Source organism: Acanthopagrus latus, chromosome 5, assembly GCF_904848185.1.
Source record: "Acanthopagrus latus isolate v.2019 chromosome 5, fAcaLat1.1, whole genome shotgun sequence".
NCBI lineage: Eukaryota > Metazoa > Chordata > Actinopteri > Spariformes > Sparidae > Acanthopagrus > Acanthopagrus latus.
This window is the reverse complement of record NC_051043.1, coordinates 23,172,989-23,199,231: the sequence shown is the minus strand read 5'-3', so window position 1 is coordinate 23,199,231 and position 26,243 is coordinate 23,172,989. Positions and strand designations below refer to the sequence as shown.

The 26,243-nt window shown below is 41.3% G+C and overlaps 2 long non-coding RNA genes across 2 annotated transcripts in view; both read left to right on the top strand.

Annotated features, from left to right (window-relative positions):
* Positions 1 to 9,181: 9,181 nt before the first annotated feature.
* On the top strand, positions 9,182 to 13,110 carry LOC119019937. The gene is made up of 3 exons (XR_005075189.1): positions 9,182 to 9,299; positions 11,913 to 11,965; positions 12,461 to 13,110. It is a non-coding gene; the product is annotated as an uncharacterized LOC119019937 (long non-coding RNA).
* Positions 13,111 to 15,920: 2,810 nt separating this feature from the next.
* The window catches only part of LOC119019755, a 53,807-nt gene continuing 43,484 nt past the window's right edge, over positions 15,921 to 26,243 (top strand). Inside the window, exon 1 of the long non-coding RNA XR_005075147.1 lies at positions 15,921 to 16,233. This is a non-coding gene — a long non-coding RNA (uncharacterized LOC119019755). The remainder of the gene's footprint in view (positions 16,234 to 26,243) is intronic.

Below are 26,243 nucleotides of genomic sequence, written 5' to 3'. Positions count from 1 at the left end.
GCATGTGAATGTGTGCATCTTGCATCTCCACTCCTCTTAATCTCCTGTTTTTTTGCAGAAAGATGGTTTCATCCCCCCCCTGCCCAAGTCTCAACTGCTAATCTGGAGCCTTATCATCATGTTCCAGCAAGAACGCTGACACACTAAGTCCGACTCAAGGTCGCTTTAATGTCAGTTTGAGGTCATTTTGCCTGGTATGGTGCCTCGGAACTCCTGCTTGCCCAGTAGGGGCCTGGCGTCACTCCCCTCAATCATGGACGAATTTACGATCCGCGGAGGGAACCGTCTCCCATATGCTACTGAGCCTCTCCCTGTGTTTAGCCTGCTAATCCCCACAGGAGATGGGGAGCAGCAGACCATGGTAATATGGATGGAGAGACGGAGAGGGAGGAGAGAGAGCGAGGGATGAGGGAGACAACTTTAAGGAGTAGAGGAGAGGAGAGGAAAAGCAGAGGAGAGTATCAGTGTCAGCAGCGAAGGTGGCCCTAACAAATCAGTGACAGTGGGGATGAAAACTCATAGCCACAGCACTTTCCCTGAAGTGTCTGCTATCAGATAAGCTCAGAGATTTAGTTAAGACTTCATATTTAGAGCATGGCTTAAGCTGTGAGACGATGTCTTAACTGTGGTGATGCCAATGTCACATTGTGCCTGCTATGCTCCATTTGTCAAATAGGATTTTATCTGCTTTTTCTCCCCCCCCCCCCCCGTAGCCGTAATGCTGCATTCCCTTCGCCGAATTATCCAAGACCACATGCAGCGATAACACCGATTCGACGATTCCTCGCTCCTGCACGCAACTCAACGATATCAAGAATCACTCCTTAAAAAATCTCTACAATCATCATTAAATGCACTGTTCCCTCCCGCAAGATGTCACGTCGGATCGCTGCAGCCGGGCCCGTGCACATCCAAATTAAGTCGAGCGCACATCAGATCAGATCCTCGCACGACTCCGATTCTCTTTTCTCCCATCACTCTTCTCGTTATCGTTAACAACAATAGCTGTAGATTGTCATAAAGAGGTTTCAGAGAGAGACATCGAGCGGCGCTTTCATCATTCTCCACACGTCAGTTAGTAATAATGCCGCCTATAAACAGCCACATTATCATCATCATCATCATCCACTCCTTGAATGTGGCTTAGGATGATGAGCATTATTAGACAGTGGTATCTTTTTCCCTTTAATATACAGCTGGGATCTGTTGTAAAAAAAAAAACAAAAAACCTTTAAACAGAGACTACTTGTATGAGGTCTAGCTGCAGTCACTTTGCTGGTTCCGGTCCATTCCTGACAATATTTTTGACATTATTAATCAGATCTGAACTCTTGATTTGGATCTTTTTTCTTATTCACTGTTGTGTACATAAATAATAATCTACCACTGGGGTTTTTTATGCAACCTAATGTGTGCTGATTGCTTTGTCGTGACATTTTAAAATGGCACTGATGAGCCTGAACGCTGATTAGTGGTTGAACTAATTAGACGGCTTTTGCACAAAAAGAAAATTGTCATCCCTTAAAAAGTTCACTTGAAGTGACAGTGTGTTTACCTCCGCGATAACTTTAATCAGTGTGTACACAAATTGCGACTGGTGACTGACGGCTGATGGCAAAGTAGTACAATAGGAAAAAAAAATATGCTTTAATGACACTCAAATTAATTACGCCCCATATCAAATTACAAAGTCATGATAATAATGACCCAGAGGAACGTTTATCTGTCACTACAGTGTGAAGTGTTGAGTGCAGTTACAGATGTATCTCCCCACTTGCAATTAACTTTAATCATGTGCTTAAATGAATAGCTACAAATCCAAGTTACAAAGCAGTTAGACTTAATGTCACAAGGTTGTGGCTGGGGAGTAACTGGTTATATCACACTGGCTACATGTAGTCTAATCAAGAACAAAATAATTATGATCATTACTGATGACAAATATGTAATTGAATCATAGTTACTGATCAAAATGCTGGTGATTACAAACAGGTTACCATCCAGATACATATTTTCTGTTTAAAAAGTTGTAGAAATATTCATTTACAGACGCGATGGCTCAGCAAACCCATTGGGACAGATCTGAGTGTAACACCATCAAATGTAGGATGGCATTCCTCCTGTCTGCATTTTAAATTCTGGACAAAAAAAACAGTCAGTGCTGGATATCCAACAACAGCAACTGTCAACAGCTGTCAAACAGATAAGGTGACATACTAATTGTTCAATCACAGCTTTTAACAGGCTGCAGTTTGAGCAGCTTTCATTGTCCCCAAGGTTAATTTTTTTCATTGTTTTAAGGTGTCAACTTGTTGAATCTTCATGACCGTTTTGGATTTAACTGCTCAGTAATGCTCCTTACTAGTTCTATAGACTGACAAACTGGAGGAATAAAACAAAAATCCACTCTGAAAATGACTGGAGTTATGTTTTATATTTAAAAGTGTCGGACAGGTTAACTCTGCCCCGACACTTGTCTGCCTCCTGCCCGTATGCTACAGCTTCTGAACATACAGAATTTAAATGTCTGCTTGTTGTGGCACTTGTGTTGCCTGTCAGCTGAGGTTTGCTCTGGTCATCTTTTCTTAAATTGCTCTTTAGCTCGCTGACAACGGTCCACTTCCTCCACACGCTTGGGGCCAGCTGAAGTCTTCTCTGTAAATGAACAAGCGAGCCGGGGCTTGAAGTGACGGATGTGCAGCACGCGTCAGCGGTAGACAAATTGATTTTCTTCGGGTGGATAGTTCTGGTATAGTGGCTGCTTTGGGCAAGGGAGGTATGTCAGAGGCACTTGGCCGAATGGGCCCCAGAAACGAAGAAAATAAGGAACAACACAGAGGTACTGGAGCCTCGCCGTGTGAAGCCTCAACTGAAGAAACCTCCAATTTAGCCGTGAAAGCTTTAATGTTTTGTATTTGCTTGATTTGCAGATGGCACATAGAAACAAAAGCTACGTCTTGAGGGTCTTCTTTTTCTATGCACTTGATGAATGTAATTTAAAGGGTAACTCCAACAATTAGAGTGTGTTTACAGGTCTTACAGGGGAGTAATACTACACATGTGAAAAAAGTAGTACAAAGCCTTTTGTGGCTTCAGAGGAAGCTGTATGTAATCTGACATATTAGCTCCAGCGATGTCACTCAGTGGCTAAGTTGAATTGTTGGTAACGTAGTCATCAGAATCTAAGAAGGAAGAACAATGCATCACATGAAAAAAGATCACTGGTTCGGTTGTATTTATTTTTATCATTTTTCCAGTGAATCCAAGAATCCAATGCTAGACCAGTGAATGTATTTTCAAAAATTACCCAAAATGCAACTTAGCAACTGAGTGACATCACTGGGGGCAATTTATCAGATTTCATGCAACCACCTCTGGAAAGCTTTATATCAGTTTCTTTCATATTTGAGGTAGTACTCCTCAAGACCTGTTAACACACTTTGATGTTTAAAATGGCTGATTTACCCTTCAATATTAATTCTCTTTAAGCTGTGCTGTGGGCTCCACAAACTCCAGAGGGAAATGTCCGACACTTTAGCAACCAAACGCCGCAGTATGTTCTCCAGCTAGTTGCTAACTTTGTCTTTGTCTTTCCCAGGTAGTGTGCGGTTCCTTTGAAAACAGCAAAAGCAACAAGGTGAACGATGTGAAACTGCTCCATAACACTAAGGGGAACTGCAGGTTAGTTTATCACTTTGTTTGTGGTCGTCCCAAGGAGTTACGCCTCTCATATTACACTTGCTGCAGTCATTAGACTCCTTTTTAATATGAAATTAATTTTGATTAGTGCAGCTTTAAGACCATGAAAATAAGGCACCAGTAGGGAGTACACTGCCAGTCTCATAGATTTGGGGTCTGCTTTAGTTCATAAGGTTTGATTAGATGGTTTGTGCACTATTGAAAAGTAACTGTGGAGCATGGCTACAGCCAATTCCACTATGTCACCCTCCCAACAGGATTACGACTGGCTGGCAAGTTTAAAGGTGCAGAAAGAGGAGAGTTCTAAAACTGTCACTCCAGTGGCGATGCTTGGGTAATTAAAGCTCGCAATTAAAGCTTTTATAATCAGCACTGTCAGTGAACTGGTGCACCAAGATTAACGTTCAGAGTTGCACTTTAAATCGGCGGATGCATGCTCTGCCAAGGAATGTTTTTAAATTCAGCTTGAATAAAAAGATATATATAAAAATAAAAAAAAAACTGAGTGACTTATTATATGGGGAACAGGGGAGGGTGAGGAAAGGTGCGAAAGGCGGAAGCTGGATGTTTGCCCAGATGTGTCCGTGCATACTGTTTGAACATATATGTGTGTTTTGAGTGTGTCCTGGTGCCAGTGTTCCTGTGCCTGCAAGATAACATGTAATTCATCATCGCGGCAAAAGAGAGAACCATGTCCAAATGTGGCCCCTAAAAGCACAACTAATACATCATGATGTATCCCGGCTTTCACCATATGGTTTTGAGGAGCTGCGATGCATCAAGTCGCCCCGTTAACAGCACTCCAGTGTGTGTCCCGGCCATGAGAGAGTCCTGCTTAATGCTCAGAGTGATAATGCATGATAAAAACGAGAGTTAACTTTCTCTATACGGTGCACCCTGGATGAATGTGTCTGCAGACCTTGGCCAAGGGGAGTCCTAGCAGGAAATAATGTTGTGTCTCTGTTTCCAATAAAACAAAACAGTAAATTATTTACAGCGGGCCACTGAGTGCGCATCCACCTCATTTGTATTCCCATCGCCACGGTGATAGATGTGACATCATGGTGATGAATGAAAGCGTAGGGATTTTAAAAAGCGCTTCCTCTGGAAACCAAGGACAGATGGTTATTTTTTATGAGAGCGGCAGAATAATCAAACCAAATGAGCGGGACTATTTTGCGTAGACACATTTTGCCAGACATGAAGGTGGTTCGTGTAAATGGGGAAAATGAAGATGTCAGATTCCAGGAAGCCTTGCATGATAATTTCTTCACAAGGCTTCAGGAGAAAAAAAAAAAAAGCAACATCCGAAACTGAAATAACATTCATGACCAAACAGTTCTTGATTGTGTATGGGCAGTCACAAATCCCAGAGGTTCAAACTTTGCACGAGGGCCGAGCTGAGATAAATCTGTTTCTCCACCTGTCATGGTCAACTTAACTGCATCTCTGACCTCTGAGTTCTTTTTTAAAAAAAATTTTTTTCAGCCAATTAAATTCCCAGACTCAGCTGTTGCACTTGTCCCTGCCAGGGAGAAAGAGAAGAGAAAAAAAAAAATCAGCAACATGTAAACACAGCAGATGAGACGTGCACACTCACACACACACACACACGCACACAGGCATAAAAAGAAAAAAAAAATGGAGTTTCATACAAATGTGTTCTTTCACAACCAAGGTCAGCATATGGGTCTTAAAAAATAAATTGCCTCTGAAAGCTTTCCCAGCAGATGGCGGCCATCTTGGCTTATTGGTGCATAGGTGCGATATTTTTGAGCCAGGTTGTGCTCCTCCACAGCCTCCCCTGACCGGCTGATTGAACACAGGTGTAACGGCTGAATTACAGTCTCACTGTTGGACATTAACCCTCTATATCTACGCTGAAATAGTCATTACTGATGACACCCAATGTAATTGCTAATTTTACGCCTCAGCGGGCACATTTTCCACTCGTCTTCTCCTCATTCAACTCCTCTGTCTTTTTCTATAGCAGTCGGGGACTTAAGTTATTCACCTCTCTTTTCTATCTTTCACTATATCCCGGTCATAAGAGCGATTTATACCTGTCCCTCTTACCGAGGTGCCAGTCAACAACCACATGGGTGAGACTGTGAGGGAAACATAAACTTCCCACCCTCTTTTAGTTCCTCTTCTCGCATGTAACTGTAGCTGTATGGCTGTGTGCGAGCATGCATCCACTTTTCTGTACTTGCTTATCATCAGCATGCGCTGCGAAAAAACACCCTAGACACTTCATTAGCCTGCTGCCGGGGCTCGCGCGCAAACACACACACACGCTCGCACTCGCAGGAGCAATTTGGAGTTCGTATTCGCCGAAACTTCAGCCGGGAACACCCAGAGCAAATCCATCTTAGATCTGAAAAGCAAGTCAGGAAATGATGCTCACCTGTCGAAGCTATTTGATCAAATGAATGAAGACATTCCGCCGCCTTTTCGAACCCCTGTTTTTGTCTGTCGCAGATTCAGTCAAATAAGAAACCGCAGGATATTGAACTAGACTGTGGCGGTGGGAAGCGTGTGTCTGACGGCGGTTTCGCTGATTTCCTGAGGCACATTGAGGCGACTTGAAGGAATATGCAAAGAAGCTCAGCTGTTCTACGATTTAGAGAGACTGTTTACCCTGCTGCTTTTTGGTACTGAGGAGCAGGGAAAACATCATCCCCCGAGATAATTTGCAATGCCTACCATCAGCTAACGTAGTGGAGATTTAACAAGCAAGGCTGTGTTAGACTCCCAAAACATGTCTACATTTGCAGTAACTAGGAAACACGGGAGGGAGAGGGGCCGCGTAATGAGGAGAATTTCTTTGCATTGCTTCTCACCTGTACTCAAACACGACCTCTGGCACTCTTAAATGATATGTACATTGTCAGCTCCGGCACACCGCATCCCAATCAGCCTCGTGTCACTCGTAATGGTACATCGGATAATTATTCCACTTAATCTTTTGTGTAATTCCCACATGATTTCCCTATCTGCCTTCAGTAAGCGACAGCGTGACATTAAACCCACCATTATCACATTTGCTGTGAAAGGTTAGTGTGCTTAACAAAATTAGGGGATGACATGCATACCACTGAGGACAAAAGGGGCCGATGGGCTGGGGAAGAAATTGCTCAGAAAAGGCGGGGTGGGGGGAGATGTAACCTGTGCTTTTCACAAGGCCCGTTGTTGGCGCGACAGATGCTGCTGTGGACAGCAACTGGTGCAGCAACACTGAGGGATTTAATCAGATTGAACCAAATTTGCCCCTGTCAAATTTAGATCATGGTGACATAAAACATATCAATCCTTTTAATGTTGTACTGAAAATATAGAAACACAAGTAAGGAATGTTTCAAATAAGGTCCTAATGTCAACCCAATTCTGCAATCTTCTTTGAATTTCTTTTTATGTTATATCATAACACCCCCTTCCTTATGATCTGGCTAGGTTTAGGCACACAAACCACTTGGTTAGAGTCACGAAAATATTGGCTTGAGTGGTCCTGTCAAACCAAACATGGCTGGAAACTGTCCCAACATCTTCCAGTGTCCGGTGGCTCCGCTCTTTTGATTAAGCATCGTCGAAAACTAGGATATATATATATATATATATATATATATATATATATATATATATATATATATATATATATATATATATATATATATATATGCATAAATATCCTTTTGGCAGTATCACATTTTTTTTTGCAAGTAGATATCAACTTAACAGACTCTATAAAGAAAAGCCAGCAAAAGGTACTCAAGGTACCACCTGAATATATTTTCATCTCGGAGCAACAACACAGGGACATTTGTATGCAGGAGTGTTACAGAGGACGGCTCGTTTTGTGAAGGTCAGTGTGACTTCTGAACTGCTGCATCCATCCAGTGACTGACAGGGTGCTGATAGAAGACAGATGAGAGGCAGAAAACATATAAACATAATTTTCAGCTTAGAAAAAAAGAAAAAAAAAACAACTGTAGGTGCTAAAATAACCCCTCATGTTTGAACCAAAGGGAGCAAAGGTCTCGATCTTGAGTTGGCACCGGCCACACGCTCATCTGCATTTGCACTGAGGTCAGCGCCGCTCACCAGGGGGAAAGTGCGGGTGAGGTGGACTGCCCTTGAACGAAGACGGCATGTGGCACCACATATGACAGAGCTGTTCGAGATAAAAAAAATACTACAGCGCTACAAAGGGAGGTGTTTACTTGAACAGATAACAAAAATGCTCAGATGTTTGGAAAAGTTTGATAAACAGAACAAATTCAATTTAGATATGGAGAGCAAAGCCATCAGCCTTTGAAAGGGAACATTCTCAGGAGCAAACAAGGATGAGAAAGGCTTAAGAAAATCTAATTTATGGGAAGAAAAAATAGTAAATACATTAGTGTTTATTACCTTCGGTGTAACATTTTCATGATCTCCAGTATCCTCAGCTGGCCTGAGATTTTTGGCCTCATGACAATATGGGACCTGACACGACGAATTGGAAGTTATGAATTTCCTTGGTTCACTTTTAACCAAACGTCGGTGTTGTTTACCCAATTCCAATGAGATGACAAAATCAACATAAAAAAACTATCTGGACGTAAATGATTCAACGTCATGTTGCTCTAACGTGAAATGGCAGAAGGGATGTAAGCAAATTAATATAAATACACTTCCAATCAAAAAACAAAAGATTTCAGGTGCCTGGAAATATTCCTGACAGTCTTGTTTCTTGCTTGTCACACGTAATGGGCTCCGATGGTGATACATTAGACAGACGACAATTCAATGACTTTGAGATGATAGTTTTTTCGGTCTCGTTTCAGTTTTCCTTTATCATTATGCTGAAGTGGCCTACTTATTGAAAACAAATATTTGTGTATTCATATATACATTAGAATGGCTGTTTTTTTATTGAATGATAATGCAATTTTCAAATGGAGCATGGTAGAAAACAACAAGGTCACATTAGATTGAGGCTGAATGATGCTCGTTAAAGCCGCTATCTATGAACCCATGTGCCCGCACGCACACGCAGTCTGAGCATAATTCAAGTGACAGGTGAATGCCCTTGAAAAGTAAGTGCATTTTCTGGAAACAGGTGTTTATTACAAAACACAAATGGCAAAGCTGTCAAGCTGGAGCAGACAAGGTGGATCCAAATGCAGGAGACAGCAGGTAGGAAGATCAGTGGGTGAAGTTTTATTCAGGATGAAGAACGGACAAATGCAATGGAACATCAGTAACGCAAAAAACTCAGGATGAGAGAAACTCAACAGCAGGATCAAGGAAACTCAACAGATAACTTGAACAGGATTGAACTAAACACTGGACTTAAATACAAATTAAACTAACAAGGGGATGAGGTGCAGGTGGAGTGAGGTGGAGAGACACAGGTAGGGTAGAGGAACCAAGAGAGCAGGGAGGGAGCTGATTGGCCAGAAAGAACACTGGGAACAGGGTTGGGCTAACAAAGGAGGCCAGAAAGTGGGATGGGATGGTGCACAGGAGGGAAAGAGAACACTGGAAATTCCACAAAACCCAGAAAACACACAAAACAAATATAGGATGTTAAAAGGTGCTGCATACCCCAGCAACAGGTAGGCTCTGCCATCTGTATCAGCTGTTGTACCACCAGACTACAGAACAGCTTGTTTCCTCAGTCATTCTCTGTGCTCTATCATAAAATGTTATATTGTCTTGAGTGTAGAGATACTACAACTAGTACTTTTTTTTCCAGCCCGGTGTTGTAGAATGAAAAATAACACACAAAAAAGCAACCTTGAACCTTGAAAATGTGTAAGAGAATGAGTTGATGTGCTGTGTAAGATACCATCAAAAAACATTTTGCTGCTGCGGAGGCTTCCTCTCAGCTTCTTGTGAGACTATTTTTGTGTAATTTTTCACTGACTCAAAAAAGTGTTTGAAGCGACATGCCCTTCTTGTCCGTCATTCCTCAGTGAGTTTAACTCTCGGGGTCCAGGCCTCCGAGCAGGTGAGGATGACTTTCTTTAACAAGACACTTTAGTGCGGCTCGATTGCAACCAGGTGTGGAATGTGACTCATTACAGTAGTTAAGTGGCTACTTCATGCTCTTGCACATTTTGCAGGTCCAGGTGCTTTGTATAATCAATATTCCCTGAGATTTCTTATTAAGCATTTTCTTCATGTGCCTTCGGAAAGCAAGAGGGGGCACGGAGAGTAACTCATTCACTGGGAATTTTCCACGTTTACCTCTACTCCTCCACATTCCAGAGAGAAATATTGTGCTCTTAAATCTTTTACATTTATTTCACGGCTATACGGCACTGACCGTGCAGACATTTTTCACACAAAACATACGACCGGCGTATCAAATATGACGTTCTTTTCTCGCAGGCTTGCAGGTTTAACAATAAAAACCATATAAAAGTGATTCATCATAACAGAGGCCCTTTTGGGGTATTCAAAGACGGTAATAGTAGGTGCCTAACAAAACTTATGGTAACATGGCACCACCTTGAGAAGGCTGCTCCACATCTATTGAAACCCACCCTCTTCGGCTGCAGGCATGAGCTTCTTCTCTAACTGCCTAAATCTACACCGTGCAGCATTTTTCCGCTTTCTCCACTTAATCACTAAATTTAACTGATTGCACAGAGGTGATCGACTGAGGTGATTAACAAGGGAACAAGAGCTGAAATGGCAGCAGCTAATGAGGCACTCTGGGACTCAGAGGGTGAGGCTCTGTTGTTGCTCCAACAACAACTCCAGTAAACAACATGCTGACTCATCCAGTGACACGGAGACCGCCCTTTTAGCTGCACTCTTTTCACATTTTTTTACACACACAGTGAAGTCTTGTATGCACACGGAATATTAACTGTAAACACATACACAGGCACAGTTATACACACACACAAAAAAAAAAAACTGTGAGGAGATGCAGCTGTCAAACTGATATGCGAAAAAAATCAACAATTTTCCTTCGCCCTCTGGTCAAACCTTCATATCTCCCCCTCTCATCCTTTCGGCCCTGGACAGAAGGGGGACGGGGATGGGGGATGGCAGGGATGGGGGGGACCGTGCTGACAGACGTCCAAACAGCCTGAGGGAGGATGAGGCTCTGAATGAGTTCGGCAGATGTGTTTATCTCAAGGGGTGGCCTCCTCCACTGGAGAATCTGGTGATCAGCTGGTCCAAGTGTTAACCCGTCATGTGCTAAATAACCAAAAACAAAGACCAATGCAATGAATCCACAGTCCAGTGGCAAGAGTAAAGTGTTGGTATTTTACCATCTGTAGGTTTGCGCAAGTCAGCGTAAGTGTGTCATTGTGTTAGCATTGTATGTTCCCATCCCAATCATCAGAATAAATGTTAGCTAAGTACATTTTTCCAAACCACAAATAGACTGAACAGTTTTTTTGGTTTAATATCCTATTTCTTACAAAAAACCCTTGGTCATGGATAGGGAAACATCAGGACATGTTCCGATCATGTTTGTGGCGACAGAACTAGGTAAGCCCTCACGTGCTCTTCTTTTGTCAGAGGGGTTTATGTGCCCAAACCTAATCAGACAGTGTTGCCACAACATAAACTAAACCTAAAGATATGTAAAGAATCAACATGAACAAATGTAAAGTTTCAACATCCTGTATCTGTTGCTGAAGAAACACATTGCCAACTTTTATTCTGGTGACTGGGTTGAAATATATGCTGAGAAATATTTAGCATTCCATTCCAATGATTTTAATGCACTCCACTGTCTCATCCAGTCTCTCCACACCTTTTATTTAGGCTCATACTGTTTGACTCCCGGAGGTTTATCTGAGAGAGGCCAGGCCTCTCACAGTTCTTACAACCTGTGCATGTGCGAATGACAAACAGGTCCCTTGGTTAAACAACACAAAGCGTTGGCTTTGCAGTAAGTTGCCAAACGGAGAGGAGGAGTTTCAGCATTCGATGCAATATGACTCATGTGTTTGTTGACGGACACCTGAAGGTATCTGAAGCAGATTATTGATCTGCTCATGGGCTGGGAACAGATTTATACTTTGATTTCCGAGAGTAAACACACAGTGTTTGGATAGGGATGTAAACCAAAGCCCAGTCTGTTGACTCCATTTGTCATATATATTCTCTGTTCGATAACTCAATAAAGTGTTTGAGACAGCAGCTGCTGAGGGAGGGACTTCAAGGCGAGCATGTCTCGGCTAATGTATTTCTGTCAGCAGGACGGAGGGATCCAGGGACGGAGGAAGAAGAAGAGAAGGACGGGTGGGTGGAGGTAATCTCTCCATTGCTTTCCCACCACCCTTTCTTTCTTTCTTTCTTTCTTTCTTTCTTTCTTTCTTTCTTTCTTTCTTTCTTTCTTTCTTTCTTTCTTTCTTTCTTTCTTTCTTTCACATCTGTATCTTGTATTCTTTCCCTCTTCAGCCTGCCATGACAATTTTCCTACATCTATTAAAGACATCAGCTTATTACCTGTATGAATGGTCCAATCCCACAGGAACACTAACTATGGGTACAGTTAGGGCCATAAATCGTGATAAACTGCCATTCTCCAATTACGTTCTGTTTGTGTTTCATCGCTGCTTGTTTTATTGATTGCAGCAGACTATTAGAATTCTTGTTGACATGTGTATATATCAAACAAGTTTTCCAAATTGGTTTTGTCTCTGTTTCCACTCTCCAAAGTTTGCACCCACTAGGTGATGAACATCAAACAGGGACTGTTCAGAAATGCAAAACTTTATCTCGAGACCTGTTTTTACTTTTTCAGGACATAAAAACGTCAATATACTTTTGATGACAAAGTGAGCTGTCACAAAGCGGAAGACGTGTCCGGAGCCACAGGATCCATCAGACGCGCCTCTTTGTTGCAATGACAACTTTTGTTATCTGAATGTCACGCAAAGTCTCGGCCAATTGTTTTCCAGAGAGATTATACAGACATGACAGCCCATCACAGCTGTTTATTACATTACATCACATCTGATCTCTCTAATCTCTCACAGGAGAAACAGAGAGAAGGAGAGAAGGAGGGAGGAAGAGAGGGAGAGAGAGAGAGGTATAGGAGATTAATGTACTGACAACGTAGCAAACCTCAGATTCGCCCGTCCTCATGCATATTGATGAAGAAAACCCACCAGGAGAGTATACACAGCTAGCTTTAATGCTTTAATGCGCATTATGGCAATAATGAGAGAGAAGCTACTTAGATCACATAATTCTCCAGAGTCCCATCATAAATAACAGCTTACATGTAGCTTACTTAGATAAATAGGCGGATGGAAGTGAGGGACGGAGCGCCTGCGTTCACTCAAGCTTAGGAGATTTCTCTGCGCACAAGGAACTCCAACTGCTCGCAAATCCTGTGCGGCGTGCGCCACGTGCATGTGCATTTGTGTCTTTGCAGGAGGTAAAAAAAAAATAAAACGCGAGAGCAATCACATCTCCAGAAAATGTCATTGACTCCCATTACACCCACAAAGCCCTCGGTGCCATTAGAACGCAGGGCAAATTAGTCACTATGAAGATGAATGGCTGCACAAAAACACAATAACTTACCATGTAGAATTCCGTATGAATTATTAACAGGGCTTCTCATCAGAGGGAGAGGAGGCGCAGGGGCCCTGAATTCCTGAGGTTTAAAAAAAATCTTGGGTATTTTCAAAAAACATCTCCACGGTGCATCCTCCCCTCGCACACATGACCAAACAGGCATGTGGGCACATGCCGAGACACATAAGCGCACACAAACGACAGTATATCACCATCACATGCTTGCACATCACTCATCGCTGTGCATGTACACACACACACACACACACACACACACACACACACACACACACGCACACACTGGCCATATCCTATTTATCCAACTGCATGTGGAGCCATACATTATCCGTGGCTTGACACCACACCATTAGTTACAGTCTCTCATCCAGCCATCAGAGGGTGAGTCCTGCCTGGAATCCTTCTACATTAGATCCCAAACAGCAGGCCTTTAACACATACAAATTCACATGTGTGATGTATACACAGGCTCACAAGACAACACATTTTAATGGCAGGAAAATGTGAAACAAAGCAGAGTATTCCATGGGGGTCGTTGTGAATGCCGTATATGTTTTTTTTTTTTTTTTTTTTTTTTTCTCACAGCAGAATCTCTCCGGAGAAAATAGCTGTAATAACATAATTAGCCCGACTGATCTTCTTTGTGCTTTGGCTTTCGAAGTTTCAGAAGGGATCACAGTCATCACAGTGCTTGGTATTATGGCTTCTTTTCCAAGGATACAGTAAAAGTAGAGAAAAGTCAACATTAGTCACACAGTTGAGATAGATTTCCTTTTTTTAGACTGAGTGTAGGAGAGCTAGTCGTCCTTATTGAATTGCCACATTTATGAATCCAAGCTTAATTTCCTTACAGATACCAATATAGGTGTACTTTTTTTCCCCCCAATACATGGAAATGTGCAGCACTTGCCTATGGGTGCATGCAGTGCTTTGACCATGTGTGTGCACGGTGCAGGGAGGGGGGGAGGATTTACTGGTCTTAGCCATGTGCTGTACAGCGCATATCAGGTTTATGTGAGCCAGGTTTGCTGGGGTATGACCATTGGACGGCCTTCTTATGCCGCCTGACAGTGAAAGATGTGTCCATAACGAGGTGGCGACGGACAAACTACGTAATGGGAACCCAACCTGTGAGACGAGCTATTAATCTTGGTAAGGCAGAGATGACCGTTGGACCGGGTCTGCTCACTGTAACAGGAACGGCAACATTAGGATTTCATGCCTCTCTGACTCCTTCCAGGCGTGTCCTGTGTTCTGGCTTTTCGAACAGAACCCCACCTGATTTCCCTGAGGATCATAACCATAAGATCATCTCTGGTTTTGTACGCATGAAGCCTCTAAAAATAGGACAACCGATCTGGGTCAGGTCACAGGACCATTAAACAATTCTCTGCGAGGAAATGAATATATCATAGTCAAGTGGATATAAAGTTTGAGTAGGGCACAACTTGTTCATCTGCGTTTCTCTGGGTGATCTGTTTTCCACCTGCATGTCATGAACATGTAAGTCAGGTGAACTGGAGATTTTTATTTTTCACATGGGCATGAATTTGAGGGTTTTGCTACAGTATGTAACCGTACAGTGAACTGACGACCTGCACTATCCTGTTTCAGTCCATCACCAGAAATGATTCACATAACTAACATCATACATATTGAAATATCTGTTTATGTGAGCCAAGTGTATGATGCATTTATCTGGAACTGTAACTGATAGCTTTAATTCTTGCAAACACTGTGACCAATCAATTGTGTGACCTATTAAAATATAGCTGTAACTGTCTGTGTTTACATTAATTTACTGAGTCATTTGAGTTGATTAAAACAATAACGGTTTAAAGCACTTTGATGGCTGACTGAAAAGATTACTTGTGCTAAGATGTACAAACTGATTTTCTAAATGTTATTTATGATATTTCTATCAGTTTGTGATATATTAACATTTTTTATGTGGAGGCTTCAAATAGGCCTTCCAGTTTCTTTTGTCTCTTCCTTTTATATTATTCATATGATATTATGATTATGATTAATTTTACTGTTGTTGTTGTTATGATTATCACGTCATTCTTATTATTATTGCGAAAAATCACAATCACATTGCCTCAGTTGGCCTTACAATGTGTGCAGTGAACAACATCCTCTGTCTTCAGACCCTCGATTCGATTGAGGAAAAACAGAGGAGGGACCCCTCTCCCAGGACGGACAGACATGCAATAGATGAAGCATGTACAGAGCATACGATAATCACCTTTTACAAATTTCACTGACAGAATATCTGATACAAATAAATTGCACAAAATATGTGAGATGAGATGAGACTTATTTTTGTGTAGTTATTGTGTGTTTCTGTGTTTAGTATCAGTTTTGTTTTGTTTGTTTTTTTTTTGACAAAACTATATTCAACAAGTGAATGCACCACGTCTTGTAAAATACATATACAATGAAGACAATAACAGTGCTGAGGACTGACAACTAAAGAATAAATAATGCACATCTTAAAAAATAATGAATAAAACATTGTTTAATAATTTCTTTCAAACATGTATTTATTTATTTATTGCTTCTCAATTTTCGGGAGGAAGAAAAGAAACATTATGGATTTAAAAGTTGCCCATCCAAAAATAACAGACGCATCAGCTCAAGTACCTGAACGCCTCACCTGTTGCATCATGGTCTCAGTTTAGCTACATCTCGAGACAGATGATCCAAACCACAGGCTGCTTCAGGCAGAAGGAAGATGAAGGTCTAACCTCGCTGTTAGTGGCCTGGAAGCAGTTTTCCTTTTGATACCGACAAGCTACACAGTTGCTAACGTCACTGTAACGCTACTGCTTTCAAAGTAGCCTTTTCTTAAGCTAGCTGGCCTTTAATAAGTCCGAACATGTTTCCCCAAGAGGCTCTAAAGAGGAAATAATGGCTGCGTAGCTGCTAACAAGTGTCACCTGCTGAGGATGACTGCTCCACTTCACCAAGGTAAGTACTTCTTGTTGAGCTAATGTGCTGTGCTGAGGAGACGTCGTGAATACGTTCAGTGTTTTTGTTTGCTGTTCTCTATGAAGTCACTTTGCTCGCGTTGGTGGTCTGTTGGCTGACAGCCTGTACTGTCATTTACCTGCTTCCTCATAGCTCTTCTTGAATTGCCAGTAATTGTGATATTGCCTAACTGAGCATGCTGGAAGTGTTATAGGCTGAAGAGTGGGTGCTTCCAACTGTGACATTTATTCTCTAGTTGAGGTTTTCATTTTATTTTTATTCATCTGTTAAGCTGGCTTCTTCAGAAACCTTATTATACCTTTTTTTTTTAAGCTCTAAGCGTGAGGGTTTCACACTAAAGCTTGTTGGTTTATATGAAGGTTTTCTGTTATTCTTCACACCATAATCAGCTGAATCTAATTTGCCTGACTGTTTCTTGGATGGATGGATGGTTGGATGGATGGATAGATAACTTTATTAATCCCCAAAGGTAAATTAGGTTATTGTAGCAGCGGGTACATTCAATACAAATGCAATCAAAGTAAAAGGTCAAATATAGGCGCAATAAAAAAACAAAAACAAAACGCTATAAACAATGTTTAAAAAAAATACCATCTACAATATAATGCTAAGCTATAAAATGAAATACTGAGGTAGAAGAGAAAAGGCCAGAGGTACATAAGGTGTGAGAGGATTGGGTGCAATAACAATAATTCAAAGTGCAGTTGTGGCCCAGGGGTACAGCCCACATCTTGTTATTGGAAGGTCGCGGGTTCGATTCCCCTGGGCTGCATATTGAAGCGCCCTTGGGCAAGATACTGAACCCAGAACTGCTCCTGATGTGCTGGTCAGCACCTTGCATTGCAGCCACTTCCATCAGCGTGTGAATGTCTGTGTGAATTACTGTAAGTCGCTGTATACAAAATACTGTATGGTCATTAGCACTCAACTCCAGCTTATATCCATGTGCTGATTATCATCCGCTTATCAAGATATGTCAGTTCCACAGGAAGCGGTCTTGTTTTGAAAGCTTTGATGGCTGCTGTGTCTCGTCAGCTGCTGTTTGTTTACAGATGAAAGTGAATCACAGGTTTTTCTTTCAGAAGCTAGGTCCTGCACCGTAATTCGTTGAAAGCCTGTAAGAGTAATTGCACTTTTTCTCTCCTTTTTTTCTTTCTAAATTGAGATATCAGTATCTTTCATAAGTGTGCCGCTCACAACCACGAGTTAAATGCCCTTGTTTTTGAGACTTTCAAGGGCAAACAGCGAAACACTCACCTTTAAAAAAAAAAAAAAAAAAAAGTTTTTAGAGTTTCTGAATGTCTCGAGGAACAAACATTCATCTAGACCACTGCTGCTTTTTTTTATGAGTGCCAAGCCAACCCACAGGACCTTCAAAGCCAAAAATAGAGCCAGTCTAATACAACAAACAAAACAGAACAAAACAAAAGCGCACGGCACAGCACCTCTTGCCAGCAGGGTGACAGGGCATGTGCTCCGATGATTGATGATGAGAGAGAGGAGTATCCCCTATGCGCCGTGATAAGAGGCTATGAGAGCGAACAGAGGTGAATATAAGGATTAAATGAAGCCATGAAGGTGCGGCAGCGAAGCCACCATCTGAGATAGACAATGTTTTATTTACACCTCAGACACGACTCATTAAACAGAAAGCACATCTCATTCACCTCTGCTACGGCACGAGGAGGCAGATGCATATGCTGGTGTATTTACTTATGCCTGTACAGTGTTCTGTACACAGCATTGTAGCATGTGGGGAAAAGGAAAAAATGTAATATTGTAAAGAATGGATGGACTTTTGTTCACTTGAGATTATATAACTATGTTTTTCATGACAACAACATTTTTTCTCACCATGAAGTCTTATCAACAGGTGAATCTCATTATTAATATTTACCTGATGAATGTTTGAGGACTGAAATGCTTAAAAAGCGTTCGCTGAATATGTGAGAATATTCTTCATATTCCCTTAAAGAATGAAGAAATCACATTTTACTACCTGTTCAAAACTCAGAAACTTAACATGTAGCAGATGCTATTTGTCCAAAGTGACTTACAATAATTCACACACAGATGGCGGTGGCTGCAATACAAGCTGCAGACCAGCACATCAGTTGCGGTTTGGGGTTCAGTATCTTGCCCAAGGACACTTCGACATGCAGACCAGGGGACTCGAACCACCCACCTTCCAATAACAAGATACTGGCTCTACCCCTGAGCCACAGCTCTCCCTAACTTTACATTTTATTTGATGCAAGAGTAAGACATATATTTAACCAGAGCTGGACAGATGTATAGAGGTTTGCCGACATTATCGGCTGACATTGGCCTATCATAGTTATATCCATATTGCCATATATGTTATGTGACATGTGCCCATATGAAAACTTTTTTTTGTAGATTATAATGCAGAAAAATCTCTTGGATGAGTTATGATTATTAAACTGTAGGGACTGGTCGTCAAATATATGTATACATATATTTTCCACAGTCTTTTCCCTTGTTTTTGCTGGCGCTATGTATTACTGCAATACAAACAGGTAGTGTTATTACTCGCATTATTGTTACAAGGCTGCAGTAAAACATGTGTAGCACGGCCTTTTCCACACAAGATCAGTATAAGCTGTTGCAGCTATATGCTACAGTACATAAAAACAAATTGAATAGTCATAAAATACCTACCAGTGACTATTGAATAGCATTTTGCTTGAAAAGGCCATCTCTCTAAAGTTCCCAGTGAATTTTCCTGTTTAGACATTAGACGGTATATTAACCGATATATTGATACTGGAAGATTTCTCTTCCTATATCTATATCGCATCGACCCCAAAAAACAAGTATTGGTCAGGCGCCACATTTTACATTACCATACTATTTTTACATACATTTTGGTTAAATAGTCACAACCTTCACCTTCATCTGTAAATATGAAGAAGTACAATTTTATGAATTATAGTATATTGTAAAAGTTCAATTTATCGGCAAAGAAAATGACAGAAACAGAAGAATTGTCTGTGTGTGAGAATGATGTCCTTCCTCCCAAATATTAATGATGATGCATGTGTACCCATGCCAGTATTGGGGCTAATGCTCTGACTAAAGCATTCTATGAGTTGATGAGTATCGGCCCTTTCTCTGAAGAGTCCTACTGTTTATATCCTCCTTCCACTGTGCTTGCGATAATTATCATAGACTGTGGATGTTTCTCTCTATTGTATAATTCCCCTGTCACTAACCCTGGCCATTTTCGTCAGTTTGTTACTGCTGTTTTGTCAAATTAGATGAATTCCCCGCCTCATTGTTTACCAGTAATTATAAACACAAGAACAGATGGGATGCAATTCTTTTATTGAAAATGTGCTGCCCTGCCAAAGTGATGTCGCCATCTTGTTCTATGCTTGATCTTGAGTGAGTTTGATTTGTGGCTTGGTCTGATAGTAATCAACTTTTTGTTTTGTTTGTTTTTTTTCCTTCCATGCACCGGGTGGTATGATAGCATGCTGAAACACCGTCATATCATTGTACAATCCCGGTGTACAGTATGTTTGCTTTTACTTGTGTGGCATCACCTTATCGTAACATGGCACCAGAACGAGTAAGCTGTGAGCAGAATTTTCCTTTTTCCAATCTCTATCTCAACAATCATTGAAGAAAACCAATACTTGTTCTCCATGGTGATTTAACTCAATAAACAGACTTGTCAGTTATTTCAAACAGCATATGTTCAACCCAAACAATGGTTTGATTGAAGATTTGATTTTTCTGAATGATAAGACTCAGCCAAAGTTTAACACAGTGTGTTGTTTTCCCTTCCGAGCTTTCAGATTTGTTCAAGGTGCATTTCACACTCCCGCTGCCATCTCCTTGTGCATGCCATCCATGTTTTTATGTGCAGGCAGTGTGAGTGTGTTTCATCAGTTATGGCACAAAAGCATATAGTAGTTGTGCAGCAGTGATCAGCTTTCAGACAGATGGCATGTCCTCACTTCTAAACTGGCTGATATTGGCTGGTGGCTGTGACTGGACAGTCATCGTAAACTCGCCATATGCTGCAATATGCTGCACAGATTGAGGCGAGGGGCAAGTGTATTTAGGGGCAAAGAGTGGCTGGATGAAACATTCATAAAGGGACTGAGCATATGTTCATTTCAAATCATCTTCACTTCTTTCCAGGAAATCACAGCGCAAACTTTAACCCGCCACAGTTGTTTGAAGGCAGGGGAGAAACTGTAGTGCATTGAAGTTACTAAATATGAGATAGATCAAATATTTAGAAACTTAAAACCATCATTTTTGCATCATCTGGTAATAACTACTGCATGTAATAGGGTTATCTTCTAAATCCAGCTGCTCCAGTCTGAATTGATTTCTAGCTTTGAAAAGCAATTGTTGACCGTTTTTCACAAGGGCAGATTGTAACCAGGACAGAATCTTGTCTCCAGACCTGCAAATGGTTCTTCTCCTCACAGTGAATGAATGTGTCTTTGTGGCTTGACAGATGAGGCAGTAGGAAAGAGCAAGCGATCAAGAGAGATGGTAGAAAAGAGAGAGAGAGAGAGAGATAAAGAGAGAAGGAGAGAGGGAGAGAGAAGGGGAAAGTGGCTGCAGGTGTCAAGCCTCTTCAAATTGGTTACCTTCCTTGCTGGAGGTGTGTGTGTGTGTGTGTGTGTGTGTGTGTGTGTGTGTGTGTGTGTGTGTGTGTGTGTGTGTGTGTGTGTGTGTGTGTGTGTGTGTGTGTGTGTGTGTGTGTGTGTGTGTGTGTGTGTGTGTGTGTGAGCACACACACACGCCTGACTAAGGGCAGTAGTGTAATGATTCGTCTTTGACATCCCACGAGTGAACACAGACCCTCACCCACCTAACCACAGGAATGACACATTAAAGGAGATAGGTGAATAAGATCTGAATGTGAGATGGGGGGGGAATAGCCTCTCTGACATTACACTGTATGAAACTTGCAGCCGTAGCCTGGGGACAAAGCTGGCCCTGCAGTGACAAGTGCTCGCGGAAAGTTAAAGTGACATTTCAGTTTGGTGGTTTGACGTTGAACCAAGTGCCAGGGCGAGGATGGATCAGCGCCTCCCACCAGGGTGGACGGACAATCCTTCAAAAGGTGGAAAATGGAGCAAAGGCTGGTTATTCCACCCATGACAAGACCTCTATGTGCAAAAAGTGTAATAACTCAGCTGCAGTTCCTGCAGAGAACTAACACTATTAGTGATTTATGCCAACAGGACACATGGTTTTTGCCTAGACAGCCAGTCCAGAACAATAACCGTCATTCAGTCACTCTGTGTCTCTCCCTGAGTTGAAACGCCACTCAGGAATGAGTGCTAGAGGCAACACTGAGTGCCTATCACTCAAATTCTCTTTGACCAGTGATCCATAGTATGTTGCTGTTAGGCAAGTGTACCACTAAATTGTGACATATGGCACATGCAAGGTTTAGCCACAAGACATTTTGTACTGGCTTTCTAAATTTCTGTGCTGTAACTCAGCAGTTTATTAATCTGAATATATATATATATATATATATATATATATATATATATATATATATATATATATATATATATATTATATATATATATATATATATATATATATATATATATATATATATATATATATATATATATATATATATATATATATATATAATATATAATATATAATATATACATTGTTTCCCACGAGATTTCCTTAGGCTAGGTGGTGGGACTTCAGACCTTGTAGGGGGCCCAGGGGCATGGTCCCCTGGTAGAGATTTTTTTTCATTTTTTTCATCTTTTCTGCATTTCTTTAGCAACTGCGAGTGAAAGATGATCTTTAAACCTATTATGACAAGTGGAAAACATTTTTGCATCATAAGTAGTGATAGTGATTTGTCCAACCATAGTGATCATTTGGATCAATATGATTGGACAAATAAGACTTTGGTGGCCTGGGAGAGTCTGGGTAATTAATGGGAAACACTGAAATACGCAGGCTTTACCATTAATTCATAATTGATACAAAAAATTGTGAACAATTTCCAGGTCACAATTTGACACCTTCATAGAGCTTGTTTTGTCAAACCAACATGTCCACAACTTTTAAGCATTCATTTTACTGTCATAGAAAACAAAAAAGCAACTCTTCATAACTGAGAGCCCAGAACTGTTATTTATGAAAAAATGACAATCAAACCAGGTCAAAATCTCTATAGCCTCCCAAGTGTTAGTCTTTTCTGGTTTAAGATTCAAGAAGACTTTATTTATCCCGAGGGAAATTGTCTTGCAACAGTAGTAAAACAAAGTGAGAAAGGAATACAATCCTTATCCTTTATCACAGTAAACTGAATATTTTACAGATAAGCAAATCAAGACATTTGTGGACTGTATCTTGGGCTTTGGGAAACACTATCAACATTTTTTTCGTTAATTAATAACTGCAAAATAATTGATAAAAAAATGAATAATTTACAAATGAATCAACACTGAAAATAATTATTAGTTGCAGCCCTAGATAAATCAATTGTCAAATGTGTTTCCTATTAATGTTCTGTCCATCAGTTACTCAATTATTCACCCATCATTTCAGCAGAAAGTGAGTGCAGGATAGAAAGCATAAACAGAAAGTCAGGAAACCTCATGGGACAGTTAGATTGAAGGGCCAAGCTTGAAATGTGTTGTAATTGAGAACCGTACCTTCTCTGAAAACGTCCAATTTTTTTTTCATTTAACAGCTGTCCACTTCTTCTCGCTTAAGTCAAACTGTGTGCTACCTTGTCTGAGAGCATTTTGTGTTGGGAAGGCTGTCCTGGTCCCTCTGCTGCAAAGGAGGCTGAATGATATAGCCTTGTTGGTTGATGGCCAAATTCAGAGTAAATAAATGATGCTGGTTTATCTTACTCAATCGCCCACAAAATCAGTTTGGGGCGATGAGAACAAATCTTATGTAAATCTCCTCCCCCTAGAGAAAATGTTTGAAAAACCAGTGCATCAAGTATTACTGCTATTGACCCAGGCAGGCCCTCCAAGTTCCTGGCCACGTGCCACGCATTACTGCTTCTCCATCACCGAACAGAGCACTGCTGGGAGGTACTTGTTGTTCACCCATCCTAGCAACCAATTAAAAAACAGCTGGAGTTTTGCAGAGCCATTGAAGATAAGGGCCATTCTCCAGGGTGCAGCATTCGCACAACTGCACCACATTATCCTAGAGGGATAATCAACAGCCAGCAGCAACACCATGCAAAATCGGAGGAAAAGGAAGAGCTCTCCTCAAACTGCTATATGCTTTCAAAGATCACGACACGCAAGAGCCATACCCTTTATTTCTGTCGCGGTATTCTGTATTAATAGGCACGAATCTGCTTCCTATCAGTACGTCATCAAAATAATAATCCTAAAATCAAAACAACACGCATCACATTTTGAATTCAGCCAAGCATATAAACAATTACAGTACAGTTCGACGCTTCCTTCTAGGGGTATGTGTATCTGCAACAAAGCATACTGCGACACCTGCAGACTGGAGAGCCAGAGCCATAAAAATGTCCCAGTGCACTTGTTCTGTGAGGACCCAACTTTAACAGGCTCACAATCCACTTTGGGCCTAGACTGATGGTTAAAGAGAACCGGCTAGACAAGCCATCGAGCAAACTATCATACAGCCAGCAGCTGGCTCAGCAGTATGCACTGGTGATTTAATTAGAACAACCACATTAATGATGATTGCGTCTCTCAAGGGGCCATGGTGTTTGCATTACATCTGTAGAGCTTTGTGTGCACAGCCACCTCATAGGTCTTATAACAAGACCATATTTTGGAGGAAATAGGGTAGTTTGAGTGTTTTATGCCAGCTGCTGTAATGGCAGGCTTCAGTTAAGGCTAGTTAGGTTTAGCTCAATTGATACTGTTAGGATTCTGTTATTGAAGAAGAATGGTGTCTGCGTTTTAAAATTGTGTGATTCCTCGCTCTTCTTTAAAAAGTCATCTCTCATCCATGGTGTTTTTTTCTCTTTCTCTCTTTGCAAAGCATGAACCTTAATCAATCCTCAATCCTTATAACATAAATCATACTTCTGTATTAGTCTGACATGTCAAGAATTTTCCTTGATATTTGCTTGGACTCATATAATTACTATAATGTCTCCTCTGTATTTCCTTGGGTTTTGGATGCTAGAATGAATCTGAATTAAGGAGCCGAAAGTTGAGTCTGTGTCCAGGAAAGTGTCAGCTCAAAAGTTCAGACTACCTTGTTTTATATGGCAGTACATTATCTGTCAGGCTAACCTGTAGCATTTCTCAGTGTACACAGGAAACAGGTGTATGCATTATGAAGTTGTTCAAGGGCTTTATCCCCTCTTGGATGTCTTTCCTCCAGCCAGAGACAGACTGGAATCATTTCAGGTCAGGCCGCCAGGAGTTCACAACGCAGAGAGGTCTGCAGCTCAGACAGAATCTCTGATCCCTGATAACATCTCTCCACTCTCTGCTCTGGCGTTCCCTTCATCCTTCCCTTTCTGTTTTTTCCTCTCTTCTTCCTCTTCTCCCATGGCTTCACCCAAGACTTTTAGCAGCCTAACAGTTCTGATAAATAATGATTTCTGGGGTGCAGGGGTGACCAAGGGGCAAATCGGTGTCCAGCTACCGCAGAGAGATGGGTTCAATCCTGGGGTAGCGGGACCTCCAGCTCAGTGCGCATTCCAGCAAACATAATTGGCAGTGTTTGCAGGTGGGAAGCGAGCAGGGGATCATGTCCTTGTTGCTTGACCGGTGGCTCTTGTAATCGGTCAAGGTGGTTGCACAGAGGGGTTAGATGTCAAGGTAATAGTGTGAGTCATAATTCTGAAGCTACATTTGATTTGGTATTGAACTTGACCAAGTTTGCATGTGCCTAAATACCAGTGTGTGTATTCACATGAGTTCGTGAATGAATGTGTTTTTTGTGAGGACAGGCGATGCCTTTGGGTATGGGGCTCATGCATTTTTTTCCTTGTGTGAGCGTGTGCGTGTTGAGTGTGCGTATGTGCGTGTGCAGCAGTCTAATAGTGTCTCTCTCTCTAATCCTGGGTTTATCTGCTGGTCACTGAGGTGGGAACGGCACCAAGACGTCAGTCATCTGGCTGGCCAACCAAAACCTCTTTATTTCCACTGTCACTGGAACCCATTTGGACGGGTGGAGATTTATTTGGACTCTCTTATCTCTGCAGTCCAGTCAGGAATCATATAGCTGAACTCGTGTATCTTTTTTCGCCCTCTGGATAGAGTGAGGGTAAAAGAGCACTAAAGGCTAAAAGTCCCTCATGAATATGTTCCACCAATCTGCAGCATATGTCTGATAACATAACAACGGATCCACTGCACTCAAAACGTAAATGCATCCAATAAATAACACATCTGTCTGGGAAAATGTGCTGCATGTTTTGTAATATGATGATATGATTTTCAGTCCAGGGGCTCAAAGCTGTGGTGTGGTTAAAACTTGGACTGTACCACATAGAGTGAACATTTAGATTGGCACTTACCAAATAGGACTCTCATTATCCACGCAAAAATACTTTTTGGTGTGACTGAATTAATGTTAGTAAAAGTTCTCCAGCTGTCTTTATCCATGCCGATGTAATGATTTCACATGGTTGCCTGTTCCCCTTCTTCACCTTCACTCATGGTTGCTCAATTAGATTGTTAGCTGGGGACTATGGAGAACATCTGAATAAACTGAAGTTGTGAGATCATATGTGATTTTGAGACACTGTATTATGTTGTTAAAAAGGATGTGCTGTACATGCTGAAATCCTGTTATTTTCTCCTGACCTCTGTCATTAACTTGGCAGTGTTTGGGCTGCAGCTGACTGAACTTCATTTGATTATAGCGCATTTCATTGTAAACGCTAGACAATACAGAGTCGTCGTGTAAATCCACGTGGGGGCAATATTCTTATTGGATTTCATGACCCAGTCTATAGAGTACATTTAGATGGTGAGAGCTTACTTTGTAAA